The sequence below is a fragment of the Heptranchias perlo genome, chromosome 20 (assembly GCF_035084215.1).
Source record: "Heptranchias perlo isolate sHepPer1 chromosome 20, sHepPer1.hap1, whole genome shotgun sequence".
Classification (NCBI taxonomy): Eukaryota; Metazoa; Chordata; class Chondrichthyes; order Hexanchiformes; family Hexanchidae; genus Heptranchias; species Heptranchias perlo.
This window is the reverse complement of record NC_090344.1, coordinates 11,708,611-11,729,129: the sequence shown is the minus strand read 5'-3', so window position 1 is coordinate 11,729,129 and position 20,519 is coordinate 11,708,611. Positions and strand designations below refer to the sequence as shown.

The 20,519-nt window shown below is 44.3% G+C and overlaps 5 non-coding genes across 5 annotated transcripts; all 5 read right to left on the bottom strand.

Moving 5' to 3' along the window:
- Positions 1-840: 840 nt before the first annotated feature.
- On the bottom strand, positions 841-913 carry trnaf-gaa (transfer RNA phenylalanine (anticodon GAA)). The gene has a single exon. It is a non-coding gene; the product is annotated as a tRNA-Phe (tRNA).
- Positions 914-1,882: 969 nt separating this feature from the next.
- Positions 1,883-1,955, bottom strand: trnak-cuu (transfer RNA lysine (anticodon CUU)). The gene has a single exon. It is a non-coding gene; the product is annotated as a tRNA-Lys (tRNA).
- Positions 1,956-4,806: 2,851 nt separating this feature from the next.
- trnaf-gaa (transfer RNA phenylalanine (anticodon GAA)) lies at positions 4,807-4,879 on the bottom strand. The gene has a single exon. It is a non-coding gene; the product is annotated as a tRNA-Phe (tRNA).
- A 3,849-nt stretch (positions 4,880-8,728) lies between these two features.
- On the bottom strand, positions 8,729-8,802 carry trnai-gau (transfer RNA isoleucine (anticodon GAU)). The gene has a single exon. It is a non-coding gene; the product is annotated as a tRNA-Ile (tRNA).
- Positions 8,803-20,447: 11,645 nt separating this feature from the next.
- Positions 20,448-20,519, bottom strand: trnaw-cca (transfer RNA tryptophan (anticodon CCA)). Its single transcript has one exon. It is a non-coding gene; the product is annotated as a tRNA-Trp (tRNA).

Sequence of the window (20,519 nt, the reverse complement as noted above, 5' to 3'; positions counted from 1 at the left end):
GTGTTTTGAACACGCAGCCTTCTGGTGACACAGGAAGAAACGCAGATGATAGCAGGAAATTGAAAAGTGGGAATTGATAGATTAAGTGTGTGGACAAAACTGTGGCAAACAGTGTTCAATGTGGGGAAGACCGAGGTCATACACTTTAAATCTAAGAAAGATAAATCAGAGTATTTTCTAAATGGTGAGAAACTCGGTGCTGTCGAGGAGCAGAGAGATTTCGGGGTCCAAGTACAAAAATCGCTGCAGGTACAAAAATTAATTAAACAGCCTAATGTGCCATTGGTACGGCCGGTTAACTCGTTTGCAAAGAGTATACTGTAACATAATGATCACGGACTCGATTCTTGTAATTTACTTTATTTATTTCGCGTTTTTGTAACTTTTGAAATCGAAGCTTTAAAAAGAAAATCAACAGAAAAATTCACGGGGACCGTTTTTGAATTACATCCGTTGAAACTTTGCCCCTGGGCAGGATAAACACGTCTTTCTTTTTATTTGTCTTTCTCCAATTTGCAGATAAACGTTTGACTCGCGGCCTGTTCCCATTAATGATCATCAGCAGCAACAGACAGACAGAGCGGGTCTGACCGCCCCGAGATGTGGAAAATGGAACAGTTTCGGACAAATCAAATAGTCACCTGGCACCGAGAGAGACAAAACCAAGAGAAAAAGGCAGAAGGTAACAGTGAAATAACAGCCAAATACAAACGATATAAATAATTCCCATCCTTGATGTCTCTCTATTCAATCCCCAATCCTTCAGTGGCGGGAATTAAATTTCACTGCAAATAAATCCGAGAATCGAAGCAAGGAAGAAGAAAGTAAACAAACAAAAACTGCCGAAACTCGGGATTCAACCAAGGACCTTCAGATCTTCAGTCCAACGCTCTCCCAACTGAGCTATTTCGGCTCTGTACCAAACGATTACTTTGTGTTATTGTCGTGGAAGAAAATATAACCCCAGGAGGAATTGCCCCTCCTGTTCATTCCACAATTCATATATAAACATCGTACTCGTAGAGATACACCCACAGTTCATATATAAACATCGTTGTCATACGTAAACTACCAAAGTTTATAAATCAACAGCGCACTCATACATCCACACCCAGTTTGTGGGAGGAAGATCGGTACCGACCGCCGATCGAGCTCTCAGAGGCGGAAGCAGCAGCGACCGATCAAACTCTTGATCTCATCCTTAACACAGACCGGTAGATCCACCTGTGAAGTTACACCGCACTTTGATAGCAGGGACGGTAATTGCTTCTGAGAAGGCCTCAGGGCGTCTAATCGCTTCTTAGTGGCGATCCATTGTGGCAAGGGCATCTCAGAGAGGGGAAGGTACTATCAGATGGCATCAGAGAGTGTTTTAAGATCTGAGAGAGGGGAAGGACTGCCGAGTATGGGAGAGTGTAAGGCGGCTCAGGGCGCATCTGTGTAAGGGGCAATCAATAGGTATCAGAGCAGGTGAATGGCGCTGACAAGGTTCAAAGTGAATCATGGACTCTCTGAGGGTATCGGAGAAGGTAAGAGACAGAGTGTATCAGCGATGATAAGGAGCACAGGGAGAATCAAATGGGGTAAGGGGGGATCAGGAGGTATCAGAGAGGCGAATTGTTCCAGCGTTGGCATCTCCTAAATATTACATTTTCTGACCTTCAACATTTTTAATAACAACAAAAAGTGAATGCAATTGAACCGATAACCTGTCCGTGTCCCATGTGGAGGGAACGAGAAGGTAGAATCGATAGGGAGTGGATATTTGGCAACGCTCACGGTTTCCTTTCACACAGCTCAGGGTTGTGCCTGTTTCGAATCTGGAGACAAGAGGTTGCACTTTAAAAATTTTATCACCGAGTGTGAAAAGTGGAACACAAATCGCCCAACGTGGGGCTCGAACCCACGACCCTGAGATTAAGAATCTCATGCTCTACCGACTGAGCTAGCCGGGCCGACTGCTGAAATTCTTTCCATCTTATCATTGCAGAGAGACAACTGTTGGCTTTGCTGCAGGAGTTCAGTTCGTTCCACAATCTCAGGGTATCTGCTTCTGAACACCCGTTTTTTCATTCTGGAGTTCGTCTGATGTCTTTTACCATTCGTCCAGCTCCGTGCTGAGCAGTATCGGAACATCGGGACAAGAGAAGGCCATTCAGCCCCTCGAACCTGCTGCCCCATTCAATTGGATCATGAGTTGATCTGCAATTCATCTCTGTTTCTCCGTCTTGGACTCATATTCATTGGTCCCCGAATCGAAAAACGATCTGTCAATATCAGACTTCAAATTATGAATTGAACCACAATCCACATCCTTTGGGATGAGAGAGTTCCAGCTTTCGGCCGTATTTTGTTTGCTAAAGTGATTCCTGATTTCTTGCATGATTAGTCCAGCTCCAATTTCATTTTGGATTTGGCCAACAGAGAGAGAGAAAAAGGCCGTCTTCACCGGAGATTGATCCTTTAGCGATCTCTCACAAATCAACTGAAACCAGTCGGAATGTGAATACCATTTCACTTTTCCAAAATAAAGGGAGTGACATTCATTGTGGAAACAGTCTGATGTCGCTCACTGCAGAAATATCCATGTCAGTGTGAAGGAGCTCGCTTGCAACCTTCGAACCTTCTCTGTCAAGAAGTATTCCGACTTCGTTCAAGCCAACCTCGTTTTTTTGGATATTTTTCATATGCCTGTTATCCAACCGCAGAATAAATGGTGGAAAATCAGACGCACTCTGCTGGCAATGTTTGCGGTACATTTTCTGGCAGGCAAGACACACATTCGAACCCAAGAATTTGCGAGACAATGAATGTTAAGGTAAAAGGTTGCCTTCGTGTCCTCTAACGACCAACTTTTCAGTTCGCAGCGAAACGCGCTAACCAATTGCGCCACAGAAACAGAACTTGCAAATGTTCAAGGACTAATTCATCGAGCTGACGCTTCAGGTTGCCACACTCAATGTCACAGCTTTCTTCCAATCAGTTTACTTTTCCAAAATAAAATGTGTGCAGCTTGCACGAGTCAAAATCTGTGCTGTATTATTTCTGAAAATTAAACTCACCTTGCCATTCAACACCTGTATGTTGAAAGACTCAGTCCGCTCGTGGAAGAGAGGATTGATTTTTGAGCTGTGATTCGCCATTCTCTGTTCCAGTAATATTCAGGTTTGCGGAAAATGAGATGAGATGAAATGAGCAGGACAAACCAGCAGGTCTGTGACACGACACGGTGTCTACAAAGTTGTCTCTTGCACTTACAGTGAAGTGGACGACAATTTTCACTCTTAAACCGGTAATTATTATGTTAAGAAAAAATGTGGCCGTGAAAGACTCGATTTCAGCGCGGTGATACGGGCCAGAGTAAAGTTCAGTTAATGCGATTGCCGAGTGGTGAGAGGGTGGATTTGTAACTGCTGTGCGGCTGCGCTGCACATTGTCCAGATCTGTTTGGAGCGATATTCCCTTCAATTCATCACTTACAGGGACAGTTTGATTCTAAGTTTCTTTTTCCCGGTGCTTGGTGAGAATTCAGAAATAAACGCGACCCGTGCTTAACCCAAACTCGTCACTAACACGTTGACCGATACAAGGCGGCCACACTCTCCACTTCAGTGAGATGAAAGCCGACAGCGATTTCTCGTCGATTCCAATGGCGAAAAAAAGTCATTCAATGAAAGTGCAGGTCATTGAGGTGCCTTTAAATTCCTGATTGTTTACACAGAACTTCTTCCCAAAGCGTTTGAGATACACGTGGGGCGATTTGGGGACATCTTCTCCCTCTTTGCAAAAGTTTCATCCGCAGCACAAGATCAAAAGTCCAGGGCAAAATGAAACGATTTGCTGAAATTTGAGATCCAGAGAACCAGAATTTAGAGCAAGGTTCTGTTTATTGAGAAAAAGCAGATGAAACATTCATTCCGGAACGATACAGAATCCTATCAGCTCTGAAGGCAACGGTTACCCCGTGTTTTGAACACGCAGCCTTCTGGTGACGCAGGAAGTAACGCAGATGGTAGCAGGAAATTGAAAAGTGGGAATTGATAGATTAAGTGTGTGGACAAAACTGTGGCAAATAGTGTTCAATGTGGGGGAGACCGAGGTCATACACTTTAAATCTAAGAAAGATAAATCAGAGTATTTTCTAAATGGTGAGAAACTCGGTGCTGTGGAGGAGCAGAGAGATTTAGGGGTCCAAGAACAGAAATCGCTGCAGGTACAAAAATTAATTAAACAGCCTAATGTGCCGTTGGTACGACCGGTTCACTCGTTTGCAAAGAGTATACTGTAACATAATGATCACGGACTCGATTCTTGTAATTTACTTTATTTATTTCGCGTTTTTGTAACTTTTGAAATCGAAGCTTTAAAAAGAAAATCCACAGAAAAAAAATCACGGGGACCGTTTTTGAATTACATCCGTTGTAACTTTGCCCCTGGGCAGGATAAACACGTCTTTCTTTTGATTTGTCTTTCTCCAATTTGCAGATAAACGTTTAACTCGCGGCCTGTTCCCATTAATGATCATCAGCAGCAACAGACAGACAGAGCGGGTCTGACCGCCCCGAGATGTGGAAAATGGAACAGTTTCGGACAAATCAAAGAGTCACCTGGCACCGAGAGAGACAAAACCAAGAGAAAAAGGCAGAAGGTAACAGTGAAATAACAGCCAAATACAAACGATATAAATAATTCCCATCCTTGATGTCTCTCTATTCAATCCCCAATCCTTCAGTGGCGGGAATTAAATTTCACTGCAAATAAATCCGAGAATCGAAGCAAGGAAGAAGAAAGTAAACAAACAAAAACTGCCGAATCTCGGGATTGAACCAAGGACCTTCAGATCTTCAGTCTAACGCTCTCCCAACTGAGCTATTTCGGCTCTGTACCCAACGATTACTTTGTGTTATTGTCGTGGAAGAAAATATAACCCCAGGAGGAATTGCCCCTCCTGTTCATTCCACAATTCATATATAAACATCGTACTCGTAGAGATACACCCACAGTTCATATATAAACATCGTTGTCATACGTAAACTACCAAAGTTTATAAATCAACAGCGCACTCATACATCCACACCCAGTTTGTGGGAGGAAGATCGGTACCGACCGCCGATGGAGCTCTCAGAGGCGGAAGCAGCAGCGACCGATCAAACTCTTGATCTCATCCTTAACACAGACCGGTAGATCCACCTGTGAAGTTACACCGCACTTTGATAGCAGGGACGGTAATTGCTTCTGAGAAGGCCTCAGGGCGTCTAATCGCTTCTTAGTGGCGATCCATTGTGGCAAGGGCATCTCAGAGAGGGGAAGGTACTATCAGAGGGCATCAGAGAGTGTAAGGGGGCTCAAAGAGGAGAGCGGGCAGTCAGATGGCATCAGGGAGTGTTTTAAGATCTGAGAGAGGGGAAGGAATGCCGAGTATGGGAGAGTGTAAGGCGGCTCAGGGCGCATCTGTGTAAGGGGCAATCAATAGGTATCAGAGCAGGTGAATGGCGCTGACAAGGTTCAAAGTGGATCATGGACTCTCTGAGGTTATCGGAGAAGGTAAGAGACAGAGCGTATCAGCGATGATAAGGAGCGCAGGGAGAATCAAATAGGGTAAGGGGAGATCAGGAGGTCTCAGAGAGGCGAATTGTTCCAGAGTTGGCATCTCCTAAATATTACATTTTCAGACCTTCAACATTTTTAATAACAGCAAAAAATGAATCCGATTGAACCGATAACATGTCCGTGTCCCATGTGGAGGGAACGAGGAGGTCGAATCGGGAGGGAGTGGATATTTGGCAACGCTCACGGTTTCCTTTCACGCAGCTCAGGGTTGTGTCTGGTTCGAATCTGGAGACAAGAGGTTGCACTTTGAAACTTTTATCACACAGTGTGAAAAGTAGAACACAAATCGCCCAACGTGGGGCTCGAACCAACGACCCTGAGATTAAGAGTCTCATGCTCTCCCGACTGCGCTTGCCGTGCCGACTGCCGAAATTCTTCCCATCCTATTATTGCAGAGAGACAGCTGTTGGCTTTGCTGCAGGAGTTCAGTTCGTTCCACAATCTCAGGGTATCTGCTTCTGAACACCCGTTTTTTCATTCTGGAGCTCGTCTGATGTCTTTGACCATTCGTCCAGCCCCGCGCTGAGCAGTATCGGAACATCGGGACAAGAGAAGGCCATTCGGCCCCTCGAACCTGCTGCCCCATTCAATTAGATCATGAGTTGATCTGCAATTCATCTCTGTTTCTCCGCCTTGGACTCATATTCCTTGGTACCCGAATCGAAAAACGATGTCTCAATATCAGATTTCAAATTATGAATTGAGCCACAATCATCATCCTTTGGGATGAGAGAGTTCCAGCTTTCGGCCGTATTTTGTTTGCAAAAGTGATTCCTGATTTCTTGCATGATTAGTCCAGCTCCAATTTCATTTTGGATTCGGCCAACAAAGAGAGAGAAAAAGGCCGTCTTAACCGGAGATTGTCCTTTTACTATCTCTCACAAATCAACTGAAACCAGTCGGAATGTGAATACCATTTCACTTTTCCAAAATAAAGGGAGTGACATTCATTGTGGAAACAGTCTGATGTCGCTCACTACAGAAATATCCATGTCAGTGTGATTCAGTCTGAAGGAGCTCGCCTGCAACCTTCGAACCTTCTCTGTCAAGAAGTATTCCGCCTTCGTTCAAGCCAATCTCGGTTTTTTTGGATTTTTTCAGATGCCTTTTATCCAACCGCAGAATAAATGGTGGAAAATCAGACGCACTCAGCTGGCAATGTTTGCGGTACATTTTCTGGCAGACAAGACACACATTCGAACCCAAGAAATGCGAGACAATGAATGTTAAGGTAAAAGGTTGCTTTAGCGTCCTCTCGTGGGTTCGAACCACTAACTTTTCAGTTGGCAGCCGAACGCGCAAACAAATTGCGCCACAGAAACAGAGCCTGTAAATGTTCAAGGACGAATTCATCGAGCTGACGCTTCAGGTTGCCGCACTCAATGTAACAGCTTTCTTCCAATCAGTTTACTTTTCCAAAATAGTGTGCAGCTTGCACGAGTGAAAATCTGTGCGGTATTATTTCTGAAAATTAAGCTCACCTTGCCATTAAACACCTGTATGTTGAAAGACTCAGTCCGCTCGTGGAAGAGAGGATTGATTTTTGAGCTGTGATTCGCCATTCTCTGTTCCAGTAATATTCAGGTTTGCTGAAAATGAGGTAAGATGAAATGAGCAGGACAAACCAGCAGATCTGTGACACTACACGGTGTCTACAAAGTTGTCTCTTGCCCTTACAGTTCAGCAGCCGACAATCTTCACTCTTGAACCAGTAATTATTATGTTAACAAAAAATGTGGCCGAGAAAGACTCGATTTCAGCGCGGTGACACGGGCCAGAGTAAAGTTCAGTTAATGCGATTGCCGAGTGGTGAGAGGTTGGATTTGTAACTCCTGTGCGGCTGCGCTGCGCATTGTCCAGATCTGTTTGGAGCGATATTCCCTTCAATTCATCACTTACAGGGACAGTTTGATTCTAAATTTCTTTTCCCCGGTGCTTGGTGAGATTTCAGAAATAAACGCGACCCGTGCTTAACCCAAACTCGTCACTAACACGTTGACCGATACAAGGCGGCCACACTCTCCACTTCAGTGAGATGAAAGCCGACAGCGATTTCACGTCGATTCCAATGGCGAAAAAAAGTCATTCAATGAAAGTGCAGGTCATTGAGGTGCCTTTAAATTCCTGATTGTTTCCACAGAACTTCTTCCCAAAGCGTTTGAGATACACGTGGGGCGATTTGAGGGCTTCTTCTCCCTCTTTGCAAAAGTTTCATCCGCAGCACAAGATCAAAGGTCGAGGGCAAAATGAAACGATTTGCTGAAATTTGAGAACCAGAGAACCAGAACACGCAGCCTTCTGGTGACGCAGGAAGTAATGCAGATGGTAGCAGGAAATTGAATGGTGGGAATTGATAGATTAAGTGTGTGGACAAAACTGTGGGAAATAGAGTTCAATGTGGGGGAGACGGAGGTCAAACACTTTAAATCTAAGAAAGATAAATCAGAGTATTTTATAAATGGTGAGAAACTCGGTGCTGTGGAGGAGCAAAGAGATTTCGGGGTCCAAGTACAGAATTCGCTGCAGGTACAAAAATTAATTAAACAGCCGAATGTGCCGTTAGTAGGGCCGGTTAACTCATTTGCATCGAGTTTCCGGTGATGTCGTGATCATGGATTCGATTCTTGTAATTTACCTTAATTTATTTCATGTTTTTGCAACTTTTAAAATCGAAGCTTTGTAGAAATATCCACAGACAAATTCACGGGCCAGCTTTTTGAATCACATCCATTGTAACTTTACCTCTGGGCCGGAGAAACAAGTCTTTCTTTTTATTTGTTTTTCTGCGGTTTGCAGTTGAACGTTCAACTCGCGGCCTGTTCCCATTAATGATCATCAGCAGCAACAGACAGACAGAGCGAGTCTGAACGCCCCGAGATGTGGAAAAGTGATCAGTTTCGGACAAATGCATCAAATCAAATAGTCACCTGGCACCGAGAGAGAAAAAAGCAAGAGAAAAAGGCAGAAGGTAACAGATAATTAAAAATCAACTGCAGACGATATAAATATGTCCCATCCTTGATGCCTTTCTATTCCATCCCTAATCCTTCAGTGGCGGGTATCAAATTTCACTGTAAATAAATGCGAGAATCGAAGAAGAAACTCAATAACCAAAAACTGCCGAAACTCGGGATTGAAATAAGGACCTTGAGATCCATCAGTCTAACGCTCTCCCAACTGAGCTATTTCGGCCCCATGTATACGTTTTACTTTATGTCATTGTCTTAAAAAAAATAACCCCAGGAGGAATTGCCCCTCCTGTTGATTCCGCAATTGAAATAAACACATCGCATTCAGATATACAGAACCACAGTTCATATATAAACATCGCACTCATATATACACACCCACAGTTCATATATAAACATCGCACTCATATATACACACCCACAGTTCATATATAAACATCGCACTCATATATACACACCCACAGTTCAAATACAAACATCGCACTCATGTATACACACCCACAGTTCAAATATAAACATCACACTCATATATACACACCCACAGTTCATATATAAACATCACACTCATGTATAGACACCCACAGTTCAAATACAAACATCGCACTCATATATACACACCCACAGTTAAAATATAAACATCACACTCATATATACACACCCACAGTTCATATATAAACATCACACTCATATATACACACCCACAGTTCAAATACAAACATCGCACTCATATATACACACCCACAGTTCAAATACAAACATCGCACTCATATATACACACCCACAGTTCAAATATAAACATCACACTCATGTATAGACACCCACAGTTCAAATATAAACATCGCACTCATGTATAGACACCCACAGTTCAAATGTAAACATCGCACTCATGTATAGACACCCACAGTTCAAATGTAAACATCGCACTCATTTACAGACACGCACAGTTCATATATAAACATCGCACTCATAGATACACTCCCACTGTTCATATATAAACACCGCAATCATAATAAACAAGAAACTCATATATACCCATCCACAGTTCATATGTGAACATCACACTCATATCGACACTCCCACACTTTATAAAACAACAGCGCACTCCTACTGCACACCCACTTAATATCTACCCAATGTCCTGTTTATAGTTCTCACTAAAGTCTGAACACTGAAAGTTTAACTGTTTTCCAGATACTGTCCGCCCTGCTTTGTATTTTCAACGTTAAATTTGCTGAAGTCCGGCAAAGGGGGCGCGATATCGGTCCTGCCGGTGAATGCTGTTTCGACGAATCTGTCGGTGTCCAGGAGATCGGGGATTGGAAAGTTCTTGTGTCACACGAAGTATCTAAAAGGCCGATATACACATGAAGGTCATCAGCGCGGTGTCTACACCTCGTGCTGCAATGTTAGCGAGCCTGACATCAACTTAAAAGGCGGCTTGTTGCAAACACGGTTTCTTTTTGTACATAACTGAACCTAAAACATCCAAAATGCAATGTTTTCTTCGCTGCATCACAATAAACAATATCTTATTATAAAGTTTCGCTCATTGGTTCCTCAGTGTCAGAGGGAGAATTGTCTAAAACCCTTCATTTATTTCATTGTTCATTCAGAATCAGCCGACGGATTGACACAGAGATATAAACACAGCGAGAGATACAGAGTATCGCTGATCACAGCGATAGATACAGAGTATCCCTAAACAGAGCGTGAGATACAGAGTAACGGTAAACACAGCGAGAGATACAGAGTATCGGTAAACACAGCGAGAGATACAGAGTATCGGTAAACACAGCGAGAGATACAGAGTATCCCTAAACAGAGCGAGAGATGCAGAGTATCGGTAAACACAGCGAGAGATACAGAGAGATAAACACAACGAGAGATACAGAGTATCGGTAAACAAAGCGGGAGATACAGAGTATCGGTAAAAAAAACGAGAGATACAGAATATCGGGAAACACAACGAGAGATACAGAGTATCGTTAAACACAGCGAGAGATTCAGATTATCGGTAAACACAGCAAGAGATACAGAGTATCGGTAAACACAGCGGGAGATACAGAGTATCGGTAAACATAGCGGGAGATCCAGAGTATCGGTAAACACAGCGAGAGATACAGAGTATCGGTAAACACAGCGAGAGATACAGAGCATCCCTAAACAGAGCGAGAGATACAGAGTATCGGTAAACACAGCGAAATAGACAAGAGAAATGGAAAAATACAAACTGTCTCAAACGTTCGCAGACAATGACAGGTTGATGCTCGGTGTCAGTCAGAGGAGCTGGGACGTTTGCAGCTTAATTTGTCTCCTTGGCGAAGCTGGGCAAATTGCCTCTTTCGTAACAAGTGGTCATCGGTTCGATTCACAGTGGAGCCGTTTTATTCTCCCTGATATTTACCTCATTTGTGGATTAAACGACAAAGTAACACAGGGCGGAATTTGTATTAATTCCGGAGCCAACAAGGAAAGGACTGCAGAACTGCAATGCGGAAGTGCTTGTTCTTTGTACAGACGGACCTCTCATTGAAGTAGCAAGCACTTTGAGCTTGACAAATTATTGAATTGTTGGAGCATAGAAGGAGGTCATTCGGCCCGTCGAGTCTGTACCGGCTCTTTGTAAGAGTATTCCAATTAGTCCCATTCCCATGCTCTTTCCCCGTAGCCCTGCAATATTTTCCCTTACACTATTTATCCAATTCCCTTTTGAAAGCCACGATTGAATTTGTTTGCAACACCCTTTCAGGCAGTGCATTCCAGATCAGAACTTCTCGCTGCTTATTCTTTTTTCCTCATGTCGCCTTTGGTTCTTTTGCCAATCACCTTAAATCTGTGTCCGCTGGTGCTTGAGCCTTCCGCCAATGGGAACACTTTCTCCATACTTACTTTATCGAATGCCGTCATGATTTTGAACACTTCCATCAAATCTCCTCTCAACCTTCTCTGTTCGAAGGAGAACAACCCCAGCTTCTCCAGGCTATTCGTGGAAATGAAGTCCCTCATCCCTGGAACCATTTCTGCACCTTCTTTTCTGCAGCTCTTCTGCACCGTCTCTAATTCCTTCAAATCCTTCCGAAACTGTGGTGCCCAGATGCTCCAGTTGTGGCCGAACCAGTGTTTTATAAAGGTTTAACATAACTTCCTTGTTTTTGTGCGCTACGCCTCTATTTATAAAGCCCAGGATCCAGTCTCCTTTTTAACTTCATTCTCAATCTGTCCTGCCACCTTCAAAGGTTTGTGCCCAGATCCCACCAAGTCGCTGTTCCTGCACCCCCTTCAGTATTGTAACATTTCGTTTATTTTGCCTCTCCTCGTTCTTCCTTTCAAAATATATCAGTTCGCACTTCTCTGCATTAAATTTCATTTGCCACGTGTCCACTCATTCCACCAGCCTGTCTATGTCCTCTTGAAGTCTATTACTATCCTCATCACTGTTTACTACACTTCTAACTTTTGAGTTATCTGCAATTTTTGAAATTGTGCCCTGTACACCCAAGTACAAGTCATCATTATATGTCAAGAAATCAGTGGTCCTCGTACCGACCACTGGAGAACACCACTGTATATCTTCAAGAAACAACCGTTCAACACTACACTCTGTTTCCTGTCATTTAGCCAATTCGCATCCATGCTGCCACTGCCCCTACTTATTCCAATAGCTTCAATTTTGCTGACAAGCGTATTATATTACCTCAAGACTGGACTATTCCAATGGTCTCCTGGCTGGCCTCCCATCTTCCCCCCTTACATCCAATACTCCTCTGACCGTAACCTAACCCCGTTCTCATATCTCCCCTGTGATCACTGACCTACATTGATTCCCAGTACGGGAAAGCCTCGATTTTAAAATTCTCATCCTTGTTTTCCAATCCCTCCATGGCTTCACCCCTCCCGATCTCTCTAACTTCCACCAGCCGTACATTTCTCCTCCTTGTTTTCAAATCCCTCCATGGCCTCGCCACTCCCTATCTCTGAAACCTACTACAGCCCACCAATTCCAATCCTTGTTTTCAAATCCCTCCATGGCCTCCCCCTCCCTATCTCTGTAACTTCCACCAGCCGTACATTTCTCCTTCTTTTTTTCAAATGTTTCCATGGCCTCGCCCCTCCCTATCTCTATCACCTCCTCCAGCCCTACAACCCTCCGAGATCTCTGTGCTCCTCCAATTCTTGCTTCTTGTGCATCCCCGATTTTAATCGCTCCACCATTGACGGCCGTGCTTTCAGCTGCCTCGGCCCTAAGCTCTGGAATTCCTGCCCTGAATCTCTCCGCCTCTCTACCTCTCTCTCCTCTTTTAAGATGCTCCTTAAAAGCTCCATCTTTGACCAAGATTTTATTCACCTATCTTAAAACCTCCTTACGTGGCTCAGTGTGACATTTTGTTTGATTACGCTCCTGTGAGTTGCCTTGATAAGTTTTACTACGTTAAAGGCGCTATATAAATGCAAGTTGTTCTTCTTGTTGTGTGGCATTTTATCAACCGCATTGCCGTCATCAACCCTCTCTGTTACCTCATTCAAGTTAGTCAAACATGATTTGCCTTTAACAAATCCATGCTGGCTTTCCTTTATTAATCCACACTTGCCCAAGTGACTATTCATTTTGGCCCAGATCATCGTTTCTAAACGCATCACACCTCCGAGTTTAAATTGACTGGTCTGTAGTTGCCGGGTTTATCCTTACACCCTATTTGAACAAGGATGTTCCATTGGTAATTATCCAGTCCTCTGGCATCACCCCCGCTTCCATGGCGGATTGGAAGATTATGACCAGCACCTCTGAAATTTCCACCCTTACTTCCCTCAGAAACCTTGAAAGCGTCCCATCTGGACCGGGTGACTTATCAACTTTAAGCATAGCCAGCCTTTCAAATGCCTCCTCTGTATCAATTTTCACCCCATCCAGTATCTCAACAACCTCCCTTTTTACTGTGACTTTGGCAGCATCTTCTTCCTTGGTAGAGACAGACGCAAAGTACTCATTTAGTGCCTCAGTCATGCCATCTGCCTCCATGCGTAGATCTCCTTTTTGGTCCCTAATCGGCCTCACCCCTCCTCTTATTCCCATTTCGCTAATTATATGCCTGCAGAAGACTTTTGGATTACCTCTTCTGTTAGCCGCCAATCTATGTTCATATTCTCTCTTTACCCCTCTTATTTACTTTTTCACGGTACTTCCTATATTCAGCCTGGTTCTCACTTGTATTGTCAAATTGACATCTGTCATTATATGCTTCATTTAACCCCCTATCTCTTTCCTCATCCATGGGGCTCTGGCTTTAGTTGCCCTGCCTTCCCCCTCCTGGGAATCTACTTAGAGTGCACCCGAAACATCTTCTCTTAAAATGCCACCCATTGTTCGATTACATTTTAGCCTGCCAATCTTTGATTCCAATTTACACGGGCCTGGTACGTTCTGAACCCACTTGAATTGGCCCTCCTCCTATCAAGTATTTTACTTAAAATAGCTCCTTCTCCTTTTGCATAACTAATCTAAACCTTATGATACTATGATCACCGTTCCCTAAATATTCCCCAAGTGACACTTGCTCCACTTGACCCACCTCATTCCCCAGAACCAGATCCTTCCTCGTTAATATTAACACTTGTGACGTATTTGAATATTTGTTGCATTTAATGTAAGGTGTTTGACCTGCAAATGTGTCCAAAACACGTTTTGAGGATACTGTTCTCGAGGGCTTATTTTACAAACTTCTTTACCTGCAACCAGCAACCCATCTCCATTAAAGGTTGTGAAGTGAAGCTGGTTTCAGAGCAGTTTTCGGCGTTCAGCTTTTCTCCACAATGTGCAATTAGTAGAAACTCATTTGGAGCACATCTTAAAATCAATGAGAATGTCAGGCACAGGATAGTTGGGTTGAACCGTCTCTTACAATAATTACAAAGTGTAATAGATTACAAAGTGAAAAAGCGAATCCAATCTCTCAGTCTCTCTCTCTGACACTTTCTCGGTGAGTGATCATAAACCAGCAGAAGAAGCTAAAACAAAGAACTGAGCAGTTTTGTTTGTTTCCTTTTCCTTCGGACGAGTACAGTTGAAGAGAATGATTTCTGTTTCCTGTTGGACAAATAACTGGAATGAGCAATGTATCTGATTCCCATGGTTACCCAGTGAAACATCCACGTGTATATCTAGATTTACACTGAAACCTTCCTTCCTCACTAATTATAGAAAACTTTTGGTAAGGTTCAATCACACTTCAGAATTCCAGAAGCACAAAGAAAGGTGGACATTTCATGGTGACCTAACCGACAGGCGACAGAGGTTTGCAGGTTTACCTGGAGGTGTAAATGTATAAACTCCTTCTAATGTACAAACTCCCCTCACCAACAGTAATTCAATTCTCACTGATCTGAGACTTTGGTCATTATTGGTGATTATACTTTGTGGATTTAAAGCAGCAGTGAATATGTTCTGTGTTGTGTACATAGCAGTTCAGTCAATATAAAACATTGTCATCCGACCTACCATGAGCAATGCCACAGGGGGAATGTTAATTACGGACAGTTCTGCCTCCTGCAGTTGGTCTCTCGGTCACACATCCGGCATCACCTCTCGGTCTCACACTTCAGAGTCACGCCTAAATATGAACACATTTCTGTTTCAGACTTTTACCTGAAGGTCAACAATTCACAAGTCAAGATGAAGAGAGCAAACAAATCAAATATTTACGAACGTTAACAGATCGAAAATTCACCATAAATGACTGAGGAAAAAATGAAGCAAACGGATCAAGATGAACAATTAGCAAAAGGTAACAATTAAAGAAAGGAGAAGTGGGAACCGATCAAATCGTTTTTGAAAAATCCTTTCGGTTTTCATCTTAGTTTCTCCATTAACTTGGGGACGGACATCGAGAAATATTTTTCGTACCATTATAAAGACAATTAGAATAAACATTTCACAAAGTCGGCCTTAATCTTATTATACGATAGCATGCTATGTGTTTGTAAAATCTGCAATTGTTTTACCATTCTTTAAGTTTAGAGGGATGCTCTGAATATGTGTTTTACATTGAAACGTAAGTGGATTAATAAAATAAAATGAGGAAATCTGTTTAAAAATATGGAGAGCTGATTTTCCATGTTGAATATCGCGATATATTTATATACACAACTGTAATTTGTGAAATGATGGAATGTATTTATTTCTATATCTGTACGGGTAACGAAATCCCCATTGGATCATTTCCTGGAACCAGCCAAGTAATAAATTAGTTTATCAAACCCAAAACACCCTTTGGGATTTGCTGATTGAACATTTGTATGGAAATCGCGACCATCACAAAGCATTGGAACAAATATACCCGCTGAGGCTTCGGGGCTGTTACTGATTTATTTCTATCACTGAGTAACCTATTTTAAACAGGGTGAAGCAACAAATCGAATGATAAGAGTCTGTGTTGGAGAAGGAACAGATGAAAGTATCCAATTTAATTACACTGATTCCACAAACACTGTACACCACATCCTTTAAACATTGTTAACTGTTTCGACATAAAACGGGTGAGGGTGTAAAAAGAAAGTAACAGAAAAAAAGCTCATTAATGTCTCAAATTTAATTTTGATATTGTTGCACAAACACTGAACATCCCATCCCTAAAACACTGACCCGATCTAAAATCTTTCGGCAGGAACCTGAGCCACAGTGAAAATGCTGTGATTTCAACCTGGTTCAAAACACGCAGCCATCTGATTTGGAGTCAGACGCGACTGTTCTTGGACCAGGCCAACAACAAGCGACTGGAGCCGGATCCATTGGAGGGTGATCCGTGCAGACCGCCACCGCGGCTCTCGGAATGTGAGAGGCGGAAGCAGGAGCAGCCTGACCGCCTCAACCACAGCACAGGATCCCCGCTCTCCCGCCCATTGCATAACTGACTCTGTGGCGCAATGGATAGCGTGTTGGACTTCTACCTAATCAATTGGAGAAGATCTTCAAAGGTTGTGGGTTCGAGTCCCACCAGAATTGAATTTTAATTTCGGGAGCTGGGAAGTGAAATTTTGCAGCAAATCCGCAACAGGATCATAAATGTCCGTCAAGGATGTGAAACTGCCCCCTGCACTTCATCTTACACAAGTGGCTCCAGTCACACCCGAATTTATGATTCTAAATCCACTCTGAGCTGGATTGGCGAAACACTCTCAAGGAGGAGACTCATCCTCTGCTCAGACCGAAAGTCAATCTGCTGGACTTCCGGCTCTGTCAGACTGTATGTTCCTTCAGACAGGTTTCGAACTGGACACATGCATCCTGCTGCCGTGCGAGCATTGGTGCTTGAGGGGTAGAATTCTTGTTTGCTGTAATTCTATTCCTGTAAAACTACTCCTGCAGTGCAGGATGGAAAGTATCCTGGCTGAGCGGTCAAAGGTGCTGGTTTGAAGCTCCAGTTAAATCCCACGATTTATAGATGGATCAAAATCATAGTTTGCGTCTCCAAAACCGCAACCTCCCTCCTGTAAACAAGTTACTTGACCTCGTCCTCACCAATCTACCTGTCGCAAATGCATCTGTCCATGACAGTATTGGTAGGAGTGACACCGCACAGTCCTTGTGGAGACCAAGTCCCGCCTTCGAACTGAGGAGACCATCCAACGTGTTGTGTGGCACTACCACCGTGCGAAATGGGACAGATTCAGAACAGATCTGGCAGCTCAAAACTGAGCATCAGCAGCAGCAGATTTGTATTCCAGCACAATCTGTAACCTCATGGCCCGGCATATTCCTCACTCTATCATTACCAACATGCCAGGAGATCAACCTTGGTTCAATGAGGAGTGCAGAAGAGCATGCCAAGAGCAGCACCAGGCGTACCTAAAAATGAGGTGCCAACTTGGTGAAGCTACAACTCAGGACGACATATGTGCTAAACAGCGGAAGCAACATGCTATAGACAGAGCTAAGCGATTCCACAACCAGCGGATCAGATCAAAGCTCTGCAGTCCTGCCACATCCAGTCGTGAATGGTGGTGGACAATTAAACAACTAACGGGAGGAGGAGGCTCTGCAAACATCCCCATCCTCAATGATGGCGGAGTCCAGCACGTGAGTGCAAAAGACAAGGCTGAAGTATTAGCAACCATCTTCAGCCAGAAGTGTCAAGTGGATGATCCATCTCGGCCTCCTCCCGATATCCAAACCATCACGGAAGCCAGTCTTCAGCCAATTCGATTCACTCCACGTGATATCAAGAAACGGCTGAGTGCACTGGTACAGCAAAGGCTAGGGCCCCGACAACATCCCAGCTGTAATGCTGAAGATTTGTGCTCCAGAACAAGCTGCGCCTCGAGCCAAGCTGTTCCAGTACAGCTACAACACTGCCATCTACCCGACAATGTGGAAAATTGCCCAGATATGTCCTGTCCACAAAAAGCAGGACAAATCCAATCCGGTCAATTACCGCCCCATCAGTCGACTCTCAATCATCAGCAAAGTGATGGAAGGTGTCATCGACAGTGCTATCAAGCGGCACTGAGTCACCAATAACCTGCTCACCGATGCTCAGTTTGGGTTCCGCCAGGACCGCTCGGCTCGAGACCTCATTACAGCCTTGGCCCAAACATGGACAAAAGAGCTGAATTCCAGAGGTGAGGTGAGAGTGACTGCCCTTGACATCAAGGCGGCATTTGACCGAGTGTGGCACCAAGGAGCCCGAGTAAAATTGAAGTCAATGGGAATCAGGGGGAAAACTCTCCAGTGGCTGGAGTCATACCTAACGCAAAGGAAGATGGTAGTGGTTGTTGGAGGCCAATCATCTCAGCCCCAGGACATTGCTGCAGGAGTTCCTCAAGGCAGTGTCCTAGGGCCAACCATCTTCAGCTGCAACATCAATGACCTTCCCGCCATCATAAGGTCAGAAATGGGGATGTTCGCTGATGATTGCACAGTGTTCACTTCCATTTGCAACCCCTCAAATAATGAAGCAGTCCGTTCCCGCATGCAGCAAGACCTGGACAACATCCAGGCTTGGGCTCAAAACTGGCAAGTAACATTCGCGCCAGACAAATGCCAGGCAATGACCATCTCCAACAAGAGAGAGTCTAAGCACCTCCCCTTGACATTCAACGGCATTACCATCGCCGAATCCCCCACCATCAACATTCTGGGGGTCACCATTGACCAGAAACTTAACTGCACCAGCCATATAAATACTGTGGCTACGAGAGCAGGTCAGAGGCTGGGTATTCTGTGGTGGGTGACTCACCTCCTGACTTCCCAAAGCCTTTCCACCATCTCCAAGGCACAAGTCAGGAGTGTGATGGACTACTCTCCACTTGCTTGGATGAGTGCAGCTCCAACAACACTCAAGAAGCTCGACACCATCCAAGATAAAGCAGCCCGCTTGATTGGCACCCCATCCACCACACTTAACATTCACTGCCTTCACCACCGGCGCACTGTGGCTGTAGTGTGTTCCATCCACAGGATGCACTGCATCAACTCGCCAAGGCTTCTTCGACAGCACCTTCCAAACCCGCGACCTCTACCAACTAGAAGGACTACAGCAGGCACATGGGAACAACACCACCTGCACGTTCCCCTCCAAGTCACACACCATCCCGACTTGGAACTATATCGCCGTTCCTTCATCGTCGCTGGGTCAAAATCCTGGAACTCCCTTCCTAACAGCACTGTGGAAGAACCGTCACCACACGGACTGCAGCGGTTCAAGAAGGCGGCTCACCACCGCCTTCTCAAGGGCAATTAGGAATTGGCAATAAATGCCGGCCTCGCCAGCGACGCCCACATCCCATGAACGAATAAAAAAATACTAAACTTTGCAACAGAGTGGTCCGGAGGAACCACATGTCAATTCAAATAAGTAGATGCATTTTGGAGCACACCAATTGTACCTTCAACTCTGGTCGAAATGTTCACAAGCAAAAGGATTGTTTGACTTAGCTGAGACTCGAATTAACAATCTCGCCATTTCCCGATCATGTAATGTCATTTCAGGACCGCGCACTGACTGATTGCGCCGCTAGAGTCCGGTCACTTTGATCACCTGTCCCACTCTGCTGGAAAGAATCTTCAGTGTTTGAGGCCCTTCCCTGTGGAAACCTGTCCAGTCACTGTGATCAAACTAATATCCGCACTTTCACTTTCAGCTTCTTTCACATCATCTGCTCCATCGCACTACAAGCGGGTTTTCTGCGAACAGGTCAAAATGAACATTGCCAGAAATTCTATCAGTCGTCGGATTTGAACCCAGCGCCCACACAGCGATTAGATTTATTGTCTTAAAGCAACGAGCTTTGTTCGCAAATCGCCTTGCCAGTCTTTCACGTTTTGTTTAATGCCCAAATAAATACATTGGAGCAAATTGACCGCATTTACACCGTGCTGGGGTTGTTCTGCTTAGAACAGAGAAGGTTCAGAGGAGATTTGATAGAAGTGTTCAAAGTCATGAAGGGTTTAGATAAAGTTAATAAAGAGTAGCTGTTCCCATTGACGGAAGTGTCGGGAACAAGAGGACACAGATTTGAGGTGATTGGCAAACGAACCAAAGGCGACAGGATGAAAATCTTTTTTATGCAGCGAATGGTTATGATCTGAAATGCGCTGCCTGTAAAGGTGGTGGAAGCTGATTCAATCGTGGCTTTCAAAAAGAATTTGATAAATACTTGAAGGGGAAAATGCAGGGCGACGGGGAAAGGGACGGGGAATGGGACCAATGGGATTGTTCTTACAAAAGGCAGGTAAGGAATTGATGGGTCGAATGGCCTCCTTCTGTGGTGTGTTCATTCTGTGATCAATATTATTTTACATGCAGTGAACAGACCATCCCGAAAAGACTGCCCCGCGATCAAACAGAGTGACGCTGTAATGTTGCGAAAATGTGATGACCCCGACGTGATTCGAACACGCATCCTTCTGATCTGGAGTCAGACGCGCTGCCGTTGCGCCACGAGGTC